At 42.6% G+C, this 15,282-nt stretch overlaps 1 protein-coding gene across 4 annotated transcripts in view; it reads left to right on the top strand.

Annotated features, from left to right (window-relative positions):
- Positions 1-15,282, top strand: part of LOC117197274 (40S ribosomal protein S27-like) — a 68,106-nt gene that overhangs the window by 46,976 nt on the left and 5,848 nt on the right. The window contains exons 4-5 of one of the 4 annotated variants that reach the window (XR_004477813.2): positions 601-770; positions 8,289-11,296. The gene's annotated coding sequence lies outside the window, so the exon portion shown is untranslated. Of the gene's footprint in view, positions 1-600; positions 3,774-4,344; positions 11,297-15,282 lie in introns of those variants that run through there. The other 3 variants (XM_049698638.1, XR_007471924.1, XR_007471923.1) reach the window with 3 other exon arrangements.

The following is a 15,282-nucleotide window of genomic DNA, read 5'->3' as shown; positions in this document are numbered from 1 at the left end:
TTTGATTTGCTCAAATGAGATAAAACGTGTAAGACGAACTGTGTTTTCCGAAGATGGCCACAATCATAACTTCCATCCCACACACTCTTCTGCAGTGTGACCTTGTCACTCCCTCCTCATCAAGAGGTGTTCTAATCCCTCCCCTTGAACCTGGGTGCCTTAATGGCTCACTTGTAGCCAATGCAAAAAGACAATATCAGTGACAAAAGTGACAATGCTCTTTGTGCCCCATTATTAGTGTTGACACAGAAAATATAGGACACACGGTTAGCTTTGAATTGAGGATACCTGACAAATAATTTTCAGATAAACAATGAATATGTCTAAATGGGACATACTTATACTAAAAATTGTTGTTTATCTGAAATTCAATGTTAACTGGGATTATTATGTGCTAATTCTGGCCATCTTATCCAGTACCTATTCTCCCTTTCTTCCTTTTAGTAATAGGAGTTTCAGCCCAGCTAGAGACTGTTTCCATGCCTCCCTGGCAGTAGGAGTGGTCATGTGACTAGTTCTTGTCAGTAGAACAAGTGGAAGTGAAGTGTGTCACTTCAGCAACTTGCCCACTCAATTCCTCCATTTCCCCCCTTCTCACAGGATCAAATGATGATGCAGTGCTGGAGAGCCAGCTTGGACTGTGTAGATACAGACAGTACCCACCCCGGTATGGCAGAGCAACAACACAGAAGGAACCTGGGTCCCCATTCAGCTTCCAGGAGCAGAGCTGCCTCATCGCCTTGGACCAACTCCTACCTATGGGCAAGAATGTGAGAAAGGAGGAAATGTCTAACTTGATTAATCCCTGTATTTTGGGGTCTGTTTGTTATAGTAGCTTATTCATGGAAATAATAGAGCTGGGATCACTGCACTGGATCTGAAGGGCCTTACAGTTCCTGCCTACCATCTAGTCATTCAGAAACCCAACAAGATCCAGTTTCCACACATGCAGGGAAGCTGAATTGTATGCTTTTATCTGGATTCCCATGAGACCTGGCAGCCTTTTGAGATTTCTGCCTTGCTCATTTCCATTCATATGCTTGTAGTAATAGGAGACCATCCGGTTCTTGACACCAAAAGCTCCTAAAAAAATTCTCCCCTTTAATCCTGCACTTTTCATCTATATGTGTCCTTTCTGTCTTCCCTGCAAAATGTGGGCTCCGTGAGGACCAGAATCATTATCTCCCTCCACTGCTATTTCCTAGCACCTAGTGTGGTACCCGATGCAAAGGAGGTGCTCAGTAGAGGATGGATGGATGGATGGATGGATGGATGGATGGATGGATGGATGGGTGGATGGATGAAAAACTAGACTGTAGCTTATAGGAAAGAAGGCTTTATGGAATTTCTCCCCTTAAGTTCTGAATTCCTTCTGCCTTAACATTCTCTGTGTCACTGTGACATTTGAATAGGCCACATTCCCTTTTTTATCTCCAATTGTAGAGGCTTGCCTCAACAGAAGTGTTAAGTCAGGGAAACACGCCTTTAGGGCCTTCCTTTTTAGTTTTTTCTACAATCTTACAACCTTCTTGATAAGCACCCAGAGGCCTGACACTATGGACCTTCCCCAATCGTAAACAAAGTTTCCTTTCCTTGGTTCTACTTACTTAGCCTGGTTCATCTAGAAAATAGAGACTGAGACAAAGATTAATGTGCTGACACTTTATTTAGGAGGTAAAATCCTATGGAAGTGAGGATGTGGGAAAAAAAGAGAAAAGAGGTGAGAAAAGATGCAAAGCAACGTGATGCATTTCCATGCTGGCCACTGATCCCAATCATTCACAGCAGGAAGCTGAAGCTTGTTTGCTTGGCAGACGGATTTTTCCAGAGGAGCCACAGAAGAAACCACAGCTAAGAGGGATCTGTGAAGGGGAGGAAGGAGAGGGACTGTATCTGCTCAGCTCTCTCCCATTTCCCACTTCCCAGTGGTCAAGACTCATTGCTTGGGAAACTAACTTCCCTACACTTCCTGGTTGTGTAACCTGGCACCTTGCAGCCACCCAGGCTGGAAAATTCCCATGCATGGCATTGCATCAAGCCCAGAAGTAGAAGGATAACTCAGTGTGGGTAGGAAGCTGATCAGGAAAGAAGAAAGAAGATGGTAGTCGAGAAATCTGGAAAGGTTTATAAAGTGCAATTCCCCTGCATGACTCAGGTCCATTCACGCCCTTCCATAGGATAATATTGGGCCACCATTGTGTCTGTAAGAACCACATTGCCCTTACTGTTTCCCAAAGAGGAGAGAAACGAGTTCAGTCAATTACAGAGTTTGTCTCAGGAAGGTGGCTGTCACAAACTCCAGGAAGGCTGAGACAAGAGGATTAGTGACACAAGTTACAGTCTGTGGTAGAAAGAATAATGCCCCATCCCCAAAAGATATCCATATCCTAATCCCTGGAACCTGTCAATATGTTATCTTACATGGCAAAATGCATATACGATAAAGTTAAGGACTTGGGTGAAGGGGACTGTAGCCTGGATTATCGAGGTGGGCCCAATCTAATCACATGAATCCTTAAAATAAGAGAATTTTTCCCAGCTGTGGTTAAAGAGAAACAGGACAACAGAAGAAGGATCTGAGTAATGCTACGTTACTGGCTTTGCAGTGGAGAAAGGGGGCCACTAGCCAAGGAATGTGGGCAGCCTCTCAAAGTTGGAAAAGGCAAGGAAACAGATTTTCTCCTAGAGCCTCAGAAAGGAAGACAGCCCTGATGACACTTGATGTTAGCTCAGTGAGACCCATCTTAGACTTCTGACTTAAACAACTGTAAGAAAATAAATTTATGTTTTTCCAAGCCACAAAGTTTGTGGTAATTTGTTACAGCAGCAATAGGAAACTAATACACAGTCTCTACTGCTATAGCAAGTCCTAGGGCCATAATTCATTTATCATCTCCCTCCTCCACTACCCACCTGGATTTCCCTCATCTTCAGCTAGTATTTTTGTTGGTCAAGGTGACTTGCCTGATGGAATACCCAGACGTTCATCCCCAAGGGGTGCAAATGATTAGGTGCCCTTGTCGGGTCGCAGTTATTGTAACTGCCCACTAACAGTCATCCCAAGCATAGAAGTATCAAGTGATAACACTAGTGAACCCTCTGGGTTCCAGACATTCTCTGTCCTGCCCCTGTTAAATACAGTTGAACCTTGAACTACGAGGGGGTGAATCCACATACAATTTATAGTTGGCTGTCTGCATCCATGGTTCCTCAGCAACAATGGATTCAACCAACCACAGACCAGATCAAGTAGTACTGTAGGATTTACTATTGAAAAATATCCGAGTATGAGTGGATCCTTGCAGTTCAAACTCATGTTGTTCAAGGGCCAACTATAGCAGCAGCCCTAGTAATTCCCCCGGCAATCAGAACCGATTAACCCAGGTAGTGCAGTAACTCCCTTCTCTGTCGGTTCAGTGACATGAGGAGCCCAAAGTGACTAAGTGTTGTCACAATGTGCAATTCAGTGGAACCCTCCCTGTGTCCCCCAGCCTAAATGCTCCTCCAAAAATTAGAAACGCTTACCCTAGAGAGCCCAAGTTTACAGGGACGAGAAGCACAGAATCAGCAAGTGGATCATTGGGTATAATTGTGAGAAAGGCACCGTCTCCACCTCTGCCACCCCAGTCACTTTGTTCATGGGCCCATTGTGCAAGCTAGGAGGGCATGGAACAACAAGCCCCAATGAAGACAGAATTTCTTATTCTTTTTTGTATAACCAGCATAATAATGCTTTTTACATAGTAGTTAATATTGTTTATTTATTCAACAAACATTTAGTGAGGACCTACAATGTGGTAGACAATGAAATAAGTTAAAAATACCTGCTAAAAGTATCGGTGCTTATGTTGTGTTGGATTATATGGAAGCAAACACCAAGGTGGAGTTTTTGAGGGGTGCAGGACATTTAAAGGTTGGGAAGAGGCAGAAGGCAAAGTGCAAATGCAAGCTTGACAGAGCCTTGGTCAACCCATGGCTTAGGCCGCTTGGGCTGCTAAAACACAATACCATAGACTGGGTGGCTTATAAACAGCAGGCATTTTTCTCACCATTCTGGAGGCTAGAAAGTCCAAGATCAAGGTGCTGGCAGATTCTGTGTCTGATGAGAGCCCTAGGTCACACAGCTGTTTTCTTGCTATAACCTCACATGGCAGAACGGGAGTTCTCTGGGGTCTCTTTTGTTAAGGGCACTAATCATCCCCCAAACATCCTACCTCCAAATACTATCACCTTGGGGATTAGGTTTCAACAGACAGGTTTTACGGGGACACAAACATTGGGTCAACCCAGCAGGAAACTCATAGGACAAAACAGCCATTCCTTTATATGTCCTCATCCTTTTAGCCCTGATGCAGGCTGCCCTGGGAAGGGCATGATCTCAGGTGAGGCTGACCCTGAAGAAGCTGACAGCTGGAGGCCATCTGCTGACCGCATTCCTCACAGCTGGGCAGCAAGCCCTTCCTTGAAGAGGGATCTATCTGAATGGGACATCTCTGTGCCTACCAGAGTCCACCTCTTGCTCTGCTTGGACCCCGCCTCCATGTACTCTCCTCCATGGACCGGCTCCTCCATGGCCCCGTGGGTCTCTCTTCTTGAGGGAGAACTTGGAAGCGGGAATTAGTGGGCTGAGCCGCGGCCCCTGCTGCTGCAGTTGGTCCCCATTCTCTTCCTCCTCCACTACCCGGTCTGGATTCACCTTCGTCTCAGCTACCACCGCTGCTGGCTTTGGTGTCTTAGCTGGTGATGTGACTCAGACCCTTATCGCTGAGCTTAGCAGGCAGGAAGTTTGTTAGAGAAGGCTCTCAGCACGACACCTGTGGGACAAGTGAAGGAAGCAAGATGGGACAGAGAGAGAAGTTGTGACATAGTCACAGTGAGATTCCAGCTGACCCCTCAGGGAGATCTGAAGCTGGGCTTACCCTTCAGAGCTGTCCCCATCTGGGGCCAAGAGGACTGGGCCTTTTCTGCCCCTGCCTTGACTTCTCATTGGATGCGAGCTGCCCTGGGGAAGTGGCTGTGACACTGGGTAGGATGGCTTTCTTCTGCCGAGGGCGATTCTCACACAAGGCTGACAGCTGAGGGCTGGTAACGGGGGTGTGTCAGCTGTGACAAGTGCCCTTCAGTCCCGAAGGGGGACGGCTGGTGCCAACCACAACAGCCCCATCTGTGTCCAGGACCCAACACTTGCCTCTCCCTGTCGCGGTCTCAAACTTGGCACCAGTCAGTGTTTCTCACTGACTCCTCTTTCCAGGTATTGTTATTGTCGTAAAATACACGTAACAGAAGATTTACCATCTTAACCATTTTTAAGTGCACAGTTCAGTATTGTTAAGTACATTCACGGCATTGTGCAACCAACCCCTGGAACGTTTTCATCTTGCAAGGCAAGCTCAATAGCCAGCCATTAAATAGCTCCTCATTCTTCCTTCTCCCCAGACCCTGGCAACCACCATCTGGCTTTCTGTCTCTAGAAATGTGACCATTTTAGGTACCTTATATAAGTGTCTTTTTGAGACTGTCCTATTTCACTTAGCATAATGTCCTCAAGATTCAACCATGTTGAAGCACATATCAGAATTTCCTTCCTTGGTAAGGAATAATACTCCATTGGGTGTTTCTACCACCTTTGGTTTATCCATTCATCCGTCAGTAGATACTTGGGTTGCTTCCACTTTTTGGCTATTGTGAATAATGCTGCTGTGGACAGGATATACAGATATCTCTTCAAGACCCTGCTTTAAATTCTTCTGGATAAAAAGCCAGATCTAAGATGTTTTTGTCCAAGACGTTTTTAATCTTTCATCGGCTTAACTCCTTCTAGACCCAGACAGAGGTGAGGATGAACTACCTACCTTCTTGTTAAGGAGGCAATCCTATAAATCAGAACACTCTGGGAGAGTCAGCTCGATGGATATCAAACCTGGCTTATGATTAATTATGAGCCAATATATGCCATCCAATAGTTTCTGTTTTTTCCACCAAAGGGAAAGAAACCATCTGTAAAGGAAATTTCCCACATGCTGCTTGAACTGTTTCACCTTTTGTTATCGTAACCACCAAGGTTAGTTAATCACAAACAGGACTTTGAGAAACAGTCTCTATGTTGAAAGAAAATAAGGCAGGCGGGGCCCAGCTCATTACCATGCTGAAGCTGATGAGGGTGTCTTTGTGTTGATGAGGGGAAAGCAGGGGCTGACAAGGGAGAGGTAGACCCTGGGAGGGGAGGTTGGGTGGAGTTAAAAAAATTTTTGCCAAGAATCTAATAGTACATCATTTTGTTGGCCTGATTGTTTTAGGCTAAGCAATACCTGAGATTTCAAACAGCAAAAGTTAAAAGTGCATTCTTTATGAATTTTTAAAAACAACTCAGGCTTCTTGTCCAAGACATATTTATTTGGACAAACACATACATTCAGAGTTTATTTCCTCTGTTTTCATTAAAGTTAAATCCAATCTGTATGACTCAAGCCAAAAGTTAAAAGCAGCATCAGATGTCTTTTGAGCTTTTCTTCACCCCAGGTAGCCAGCTGAAATAAGAAAGTGATCAAAGTAAACTTAAAAATCACAACTCATTTTCTTAAGGAAATTCTCAACTCTGCAACTCACCCACACAGAGCAAGTGGATAATTGATACTGAATACAATAATGGCAAATTGTATGCATGCTTCCTAAAATAAGCAGAACTATACCACAGTGGTTGACAAGGAGGCTTAAAATAAATAGATAAATAAGTAAGTAAATAAAAATAACAGAACTCCTTACCACAAAAGACTCACTTTTAATCATCATTTGAAATAATACCAGATGACTATGCTTCACACCCCCAAGAATGTGTTCTGAAAAGAATAAACCCTAAAAGTTACGTTGTTAGGGTTCAATTTTTAGTGAGCTGCAGCATAACTAAATTTGGTAAATTTATCCTCTTGGGACATTCCCATTTTTATGAGAGCAATTGCATGTGATACTGTATATTTTCTCAGTTTTGTACAATGATTCTATACCTTAAATGACTTCCCTGGTGTTCATTTCAAGGAGAAAAAGAAATTGGCAAAAAACAAAAGAAAACAAAAATCCCCAGCACATCTCTGACTTTCTCCATAGTTCCCCCTTTAACTGGCCAAAACATGGACAAATCTAAAACCCCCTTTCCCTTGCTAGCTGACTGAGACAGCTGGCTCTGATCTGACACCCTGATCAAACAGTTTCTTCGCTTAATTTTTCCACTCTTTCTCCTCTGGCCTCTTCCTCTCTCTCCTATATTTGCACTCTCCCAAAAGGGAGTCCCACTTACTCAAAACTTCAAGGGAAAAACGAGTGGAAGGTAAATGAGGTAAGTGGCCCAAACCTGTGTGAACAATGGACTTTTCACTGTTCTCAAGATGGCTTTGACATAGAAAGCTTTCCCATCCCTAGGAAATGGTCATGAATTCATTTCTTAAGAGTAACAGTTTGTGGTAATACCTAATTCACAATATCTATTACACAAGAATCTAATGAGCTTCCGTAACCCAACTTATGTCCTGAAGATTTAATCTTAGCTTTAAAGTCAAAGTCGATTTGTATGAAAAGAAATTTTTATCATGGAAGTCGCAGCTGTCTTTGATAAAAATTGTATCCTTCACTTTTCATGGTCAAAACTTTGCACAGCTGACACAAACCATCCTGATCTGTTTGCAGACATTGCAAAGGCTAGTTACCATAATGACTTAAGTGTTAAATTAAGGGCAAGAACTTTCTGGAAATATTGTCACTACATGCTGACATATGTGACCAATATAGTGGGTGAGCTTAGGTCAATACACACTAACTTCTGTTTTCATGGTTAATTATAATAGAGATAAGGCATTTGTGTATCATTCATTCATATTTAGATGTTTACCATGGCCACATCCAAGCCATCCTAGCCCACCTCCCCAGTTTTTTAAAGGTGTCCAGCAAGTCTGTAAACTCAGTAAATGATCCCAGAGTCAGGCAACCAGCATTTTCTGAAAGTTTTCTTTGATGTTTAATTAAAACCCTCAGTGCAATTAGCGAACAATTGATCACCACTGTGATGGTTAATTTTAGCAGTCAACTTGACTGGGCTGAGATGCCCAGATAGCTGGTGAAACATTATTTCTGGGTGCGTCTGTTTCTGGAAGAGATTAGCATTTGAATCGGTAGACTGACAAAGAAGTTCACCCTCTCCAATCAGTTGAGGGCCTGAACAAAACAAAAAAACAGAGCAAAGCTCTATATGCTTTTTTTTTTTGCTTGAGCTGGGACTTTCATCTTCTGCTGTTGGACAGTTTCTCTTCCAGTTCTCAGGCCTTTGAACTAGGAATTAGACTTACAACAGCAGCCCCCCAGTTCTTGAGCTTTTGGCCTTGGACTCAATCGCACCACCAGCTTTCCTGCTTCTCCAGAAGACATATGGGCAGATGGTGGGACTTCTCAGCCTCCATAATCATGTGAGCTAATTTCTATCATAAATCTCTCTCTCTCTCTCTCTCTACATATATATATAGATAGATAGATAGATACATAGATAGATAGATATAGATAGATAGATAGATAGATAGATATCTCCTATTGGTTCTGTTTTCCAGGAGAACTGAGACAACCAACCTTCAGTAAAATAACACAGGGTATGTTATTACCTGTCTCTGGTTAAATAATTCTCTTCATTCACATTTTCTTTGTAAGTTCTATTTACCAATTGTTTAACCATATTTTGTGATTCTCTGAACCATCTGCTAGTTTTGGCAACATATACTGACTCACAATTAGAAAGCAGCAAAGTGAATGGTGGCCAGTCCATCTCTTTGCTTTAGGTCCCCTGGACCAAGTCTAGTTTGCTCCAAAAGAAACAATGTCTGTCCTAGGCTCAGACCAGCTCCATTTCATTGTTACTCTTTTGCACCTGCCCCGGAACTACCTTATACTTACTATTCAGCAGCTTGCCCACACCTGGAAACCCCTAATTTAGCCCAAGAATTTCTCTAGTCTCACCCAAAGTCCTGCAAATCTCATAAAACCCCTTGAATTCACAACAAGAGCAAAAGTTCTCTTTCTGTAATGGCCCAGAATTCTTCCAAGGGACAGTAGAGAAAACTATAGACTTGAGAGGTGGCACCAAAAAAATAGGGTTTTTTCCCTATTGGCCAATCTCAGTCAATTAAATTCTACAATTTGAGAGCATTCTTTTGGATGTTGGCAATAAATTGCCAGGAAGGTTAAAACATACCTGTGTGTAATCCATTGTCATTATCAGTCATGACTTCATTGGCATCAGTCAATTTCTCATACTGGCTACAGTGACCAGTTCTTAGGAACTTGCAAGCTGGGCTATCTGAAGGCCAGAGCTTGGGGTACTTACTGCCTGTGGGGTGCTGGCTTTGTCTTGCCAGAGCACAAAATCCTGAGGGTGTGGGGTGCCTGGAAGCAGAGGGAGGGGCACTAAATGAAGAGGTAAGAATAGACAAGCAAGGTAAATCCCTTGCAACTTTGTGCTTTGAGAATAAGAGTTATGCAGATTCCAACAGAAAAGAAGCAAATGTGTTCCGTGAGGTCAGACTCTGTCTACCAACAAACTTCATACGGTAATAATGCCTTGGAGAATTTCCCATCAATAACAAGATCAACATTTATATAGTGTTTATTATGTGCGAGGCACTGTTCTCAACGCTTTACATGTATTTATTTATTTAATCATTACAACAACTCCATAAGGTAAGCACTATTTTTTTTTAACTTTTTTTATTTTATATTGGAGTACAGCCTGTTAACAATGTGATAGTTTCAGGTGCGCAGCAAAGTGACTCAGCCATACATATACGTGTATCCATTCTCCCCCAGACTCCCTTCCCATCCAGGCTGCTGCATAACATTGAGCAGAATTCCCTGTGCTATATAGTAGGTCCTTGTTGGTTATCTTTTTTATTTTTATTTTTAATTAAAAAATTTTTTTTTTTTTTTTTTGTGGTACGCAGACCTCTCACTGTTGCGGCCTTTCCCGTTGCGGAGCACAGGCTCCGGGCCCAGCCGCTCTGTGGCATGTGGGATCTTCCCAGACCGGGCACAAACCCGTGTCCCCTGCATCGGCAGGCGGACTCTCAACCACTGCGCCACCAGGGAAGCCCCTGGGTAAGCACTTTTTTTTTTAATATGAGGGTTTTTTTTTTAATTTATTTATTTAATTTCTTTATTTTTGTCTGCATTGGATCTTCGTTGCTGCACGCAGGCTTTCTCTAGTTGTGGCGTGCAGGGGCTACTCTTCATTGCTGTGTGAGGGCTTCTCATTGTGGTGGCTTCTTGTGTTGTGGAGCCCGGGCTCTAGGTGCATGGGCTTCAGTAGTTGTGACACGTGGGCTCGGTAACTGTGGCTTGCAGGCTCCAGAGCGCAGGCTCAGTAGTTGTGGCACACAGGCTCAGTAGTTGTGGCTCGCGGGCTCTAGAGCGCAGGCTCAGTAGTTGTGGCGTGTGGGCTTAGTTGCTCCGTGGCATGTGGGATCTTCCTGGACCAGGGCTCGAACCTGTGTCCCCTGCATTGGCAGGTAGATTCTTAACCACTGTGCCACCATGGAAGCCCTAAGGTAAGCACTATTTTTAAACTCCATTTTCAGATAAGAAAACTGAGCTTCAGGACATCTATGACCTGGCCCTGGTCTATTGTCTAAAAGGCTTTGAAATCTTTGATTTGCCAGCACATCAAGAGCAGGTCCACATTTTAGAATAGGACTCATGTTAATTAAGATTACTACGTCCAGGGACTGACTGAAAAAAAGTAGCTCTTCCATGGTGACTCATGGCTTATGTTTTTAAACCTGAGCTTTGCCTCCACAAAACCAATATATCAGCTCCTATATTTGTCCTCATGTAGTGCAATGGCTTGTCCTGTTAAATTTCTGTTTGAGACTCCCTATTATATGGTATCACTGTATCAGCTATACCATAGAGCTATGCAACACAAAACACAAAATTTCAAAGTAAAACCTCAAACAATATTGTCACTACTTGTCAATTAAAAGGACAGACTTCAATCAAGAAAATAAATACATTATTCATGGGTGATAAACAAAGCAATGTGATATTGGGTTAACAACAACTTTGACAGTCTTAACATACTTGCTTTTTAAAATCTGCAAGAAACAAATGTACCAGCTGAATGCAGTTGAACAAAATCATTATAGGATTAACAGTTTTCTGACCCACTTACTAAAAAAAGCTGAATCACTCAATTGAGACCCAGGGGAAATGCAGATTATACCTTTGCCATACTTGGTTTTTCTTCAATTAAATTACATTCTGTAACCAGTTTTTGAGTCCTTGCCATCTTCTTTTCTTTTAATTGGGTGATTTCATTTGCCTTCTTGAATATAAGCCTTTGCAAATTCTTGATTTTTGTAATTGCAAATGTATAATAGAACATGCATCCAGCTTTTTTCTATGCAGTTATTTTCCAAACCCATCAGGGAGGCCTGCTTCTCTCCCTAATCCTTTCCTTTATTAGATTGGGGGTGGATGGGTGGAGTGAGCTGTCAGGAAGAGAAGTCCAATGCTCTTTGCTTACAGATGGGAACTGAGGAAGATGGGGGAAACGGTCACTCCACCTGTAGTCACCCTGGCCCAGTAAAAGAGAGGCGCTTCCATTCCCGCAGGCATGGAGCCATTGTGAGCTGTTTCCTATCGCCAGGCCTTGACTAATGCTTTTCCAACTACAGAGAATAACCTTTCTCCTCCTGTCAAGTATTCTAGCCCTTCTCTTCCATCCAGTGTAGCTTCCTTTAAGGAGGTTTCTTCCAGATGAGGAAACTCTTTTCATTTTCAAGCTCATTGATATAATTCCTGACCAACATCTCATCAACAACTCACTCTTAGAATTGCTATGTTTATACTGATTATATGCTTGTCTTATTTCCCTGGGCAGGCCAAATGTCCTCAGCCATAGCCAGATCGAAGGGCATGATTGTGTGATTCTCCCTCTTTTTTCTGGCTTTCTTGTTTCTGGCAATAGCACCATCATTCTGTTTCCCAGGTTAGAACCTCAGAGGCATCTCTGCATCCTTCTTTTTCCTCATTTCCACTCCCTAATCTCCAGTCAGTCTCCAAATCCTAGCAATTCTTTCTTTTCAGCCTCTCTGACATCTTTTCCCCATTTCCATCATCCCTTTCATCTAGACTCTTCCAGCAGCATCATAACTGGCCTCCCTGATTCCCAACTCCCACCGTGAGCTCATCCTTAACACCAGTGCCCGATGATTCTCCTCCCTGAACTACAGCTTTATTCAGATCACTTCACGATTTTAAAATCTCCAGTGGCCCCCCATTGTCTTCAGCTCAGCATTCAAAGCTACATAGGTGGAAAGACCACAGGTTTTATAAGCAATCTGATCTCTGTTCTAATACCAGCTCTGCCCTTCACTAGTTGCAGGATTTTGGGCAAGACCCTGACCCTCTCAGAACCTGTTTCCACATCTATAAAATGGGGGTAATAATACCCAAGTGGAAAGATTATTGTAAGTTTTAAGCTAGACAATGTAAGCCAATCCTTTGGCTACCCGTAGTTGGCACTCAATAAATGGCATCTTTCCTTCTTCTGGGAGCCAATGCCAACCTATCTTTACCTTTACAACTTTATTCTTCTTCCTTGGCTGTTCTCCAAACACAACTTCCTGCCCCAGGGTCTTTGGAGAAGCTGTTCTCTCTACTTGCCTTGCCTTCCATCTTTGCCCATATAATTCCCTATGTCCTTTAAGGGCCACAGTCATGAAGTGTTCCTTGATCAATTTTGTCAAATATTGTCAGTGGCATGCCAAGGGGGGAGGTAAGAATGTGTTGCCACTGACATTGTTTAGAATTGCCAGCTCATAGTGATAATAGAAAGCACACAGACTTTTAGTTTTATGCTACTGTATCTAATAATATCTCCCTTCTCTGAATTCCAAAAAATGCAAAGCATCGTTTATAAGGTATTTAATATACTGTTTAATATAATTCAATACTGGTTATTATTATAGTTATTTCTATTCACGTTTTCTATCCATTATTAAACTGTAAACTTTTTGAGGGCAAGTACCATAACATATAAATCCTTGTTTCTCCTACATAACAGCTTCTATGCAATAAATGTTCTGGATAAATGAAGAGGTTAATATCAACCATACAGACCAAGTTAATATGTAACACATCTGGCATTCTGAGATCAAGGTGGCTTTTTTTGGCCGCACTGAGCGGTTTGTGGGATCTTAGTTCCCCAGCCAGGGATCAAACCCATGCCCTTGGCTGTGAAAGTGTGGAGTTCTAGCCACTGGACCGCCAGGGAATTCCCAAGGTGGCTTTTTTTAACGTCTTATTGTGTGAGCACTGACTCTGTGCTAGGCAATGTGCTAAGTGCTTTACATACATCATTCATTATAAAAATGTATCAAGTTCCTACTCTATCCTAAGCACTGTGCTAGGCCTTAAGAAGACATTAGCGAACAAAATTGTTTACTTACACAATGCCTGGTGGTCAGAGAGGTTAACTAACTTACCCAGGGTTATTCAGCTAGTAACTGAGGGAGCCTCACTTGGAAACTGGGTCTTACCCTAGCAACCATGTTCTTAACCACTATATTATATTTCCTCTGGTGTGAGCTATAGAGAAGCCATAGGAGACTGGTGATTGCCCAGTTTGACCACACTCTCTTACACAAGCAATGATGGAATCATTCTCGAGGATAGGGATTTGTATTTTCCTAAATCCTAAAGGGCTTTTATAATGTTAATACCAAACCCATACCAACTTCTGATGGTTACTTAATTAATACTTACTGGCCAACTACCTTGATAACTATATAATCCAGTGGACTTCTTCATGACTTGGGAATTTCAAAATTCACCATAAAAAATTAATCCCCAATAAAAGCTTATTTCTCCCAGTGACTGTCAAGTATAAATTAAATTACCAATATTAACTGGTGCATTATTCCACCTGTCTTCCCAGAACACTTAACTTGCCTACATATACACCTCAGACACAAACAAAACTACATTCTGCAGAACAGGCAATTAAACCTTGACTCTTCAGATAATGATGTTTCCTTTTATCACAGAAAGGCACCAAGAAGCCCATCTAGGCTTTTTACTAAGAGCAAGAAGGGTAGTAGTAGCAGTGATAACACAAACTATGAAAAATAGATTAAAGGCATTTTGCCTATCCACCAGCAAAAGTTTTCAGTTGTCCTGGCAACTGGATGATATACTACTTCTACAATCAGTTTACTCTGAAAATGACAAAGAAAAATAAAGAGAAAATGGGGGGGAGGGGAATTCACTTAAGAAACCGTGTTATTATGAGCAGTATCAATAGGTATAATTAACTTGCCAGCCAACAGATTAAATCAGAATGTGGTGCAGAAAGAATAAGACATAACAAATATTTGGCAAATTCTTGAAATGAAATAAAACTAGGAAGTGTCTAGGGGCTTCCCTGGTGGCGCAGTTGTTGAGAGTCCGCCTGCCGATGCAGGGGACACGCGTTCGTGCCCCGGTCCGGGAAGATCCCACATGCCGCGGAGCGGCTGGGCCCGTGAGCCATGGCTGCTGAGCCTGCGCGTCCGGAGCCTATGCGCCGCAACGTGAGAGGCCACAACAGTGAGACGCCCGCGTACCGCAAAAAAAAAGCAAACAAACTAGGAAGTGTCTAAAAATAGCTTCAGATGAATGATCTATGTACAAAACACATCAGTAGTGTGTTTAGGGCCAAGATCATTGAAAAGAAGTAGGAAAATGTGAGCACAGAAAATTAAATCACAAATCTTTCTATATTTGGGCATTGGAAGACCCGAAAATACCCAACTCTTGAGCATAAAGCAGTTGTTTTCTGATGAGTTTGAGCAGTGGAGACTGCCAAATCACTAGAAGAGAGTGAATGTAGGGAACAATTTAGTCAATGTTGGGAGCGATTCAGCCCAAAACAGAAGGGTTTTGTTGTTGTTGTTGTTTATTTGTTTGTTTGCCTAAGTGGTATGGCTCTATTATGAGCTGGTTTCCAGATGCGAATTCTTAAGAGCAACCAAAGGCACCCTTGGGCTCACATCACAGCCTCTCTTGTGTATAACCCATTTATATATTTCTCAGGCAACAAATCCCATGGTCAGATTGTAGAAGCCTGTTGTTTTAGATCAGGATTTCTCAACCTCGGTGCTACTGGCATTTAGGGACAGATAATTCTTGTTGGGGGTGGGTGCTGCTGTCTTATGCATTGCAGAGTGTTTAGCAGCATCTCTGGCCTCTATCCACTGGATGCCAATAGCGACC

This window comes from Orcinus orca, chromosome 15 (genome assembly GCF_937001465.1).
Source record: "Orcinus orca chromosome 15, mOrcOrc1.1, whole genome shotgun sequence".
Classification (NCBI taxonomy): domain Eukaryota; kingdom Metazoa; phylum Chordata; class Mammalia; order Artiodactyla; family Delphinidae; genus Orcinus; species Orcinus orca.
This window is presented reverse-complemented; position numbering and strand designations above follow the sequence as displayed.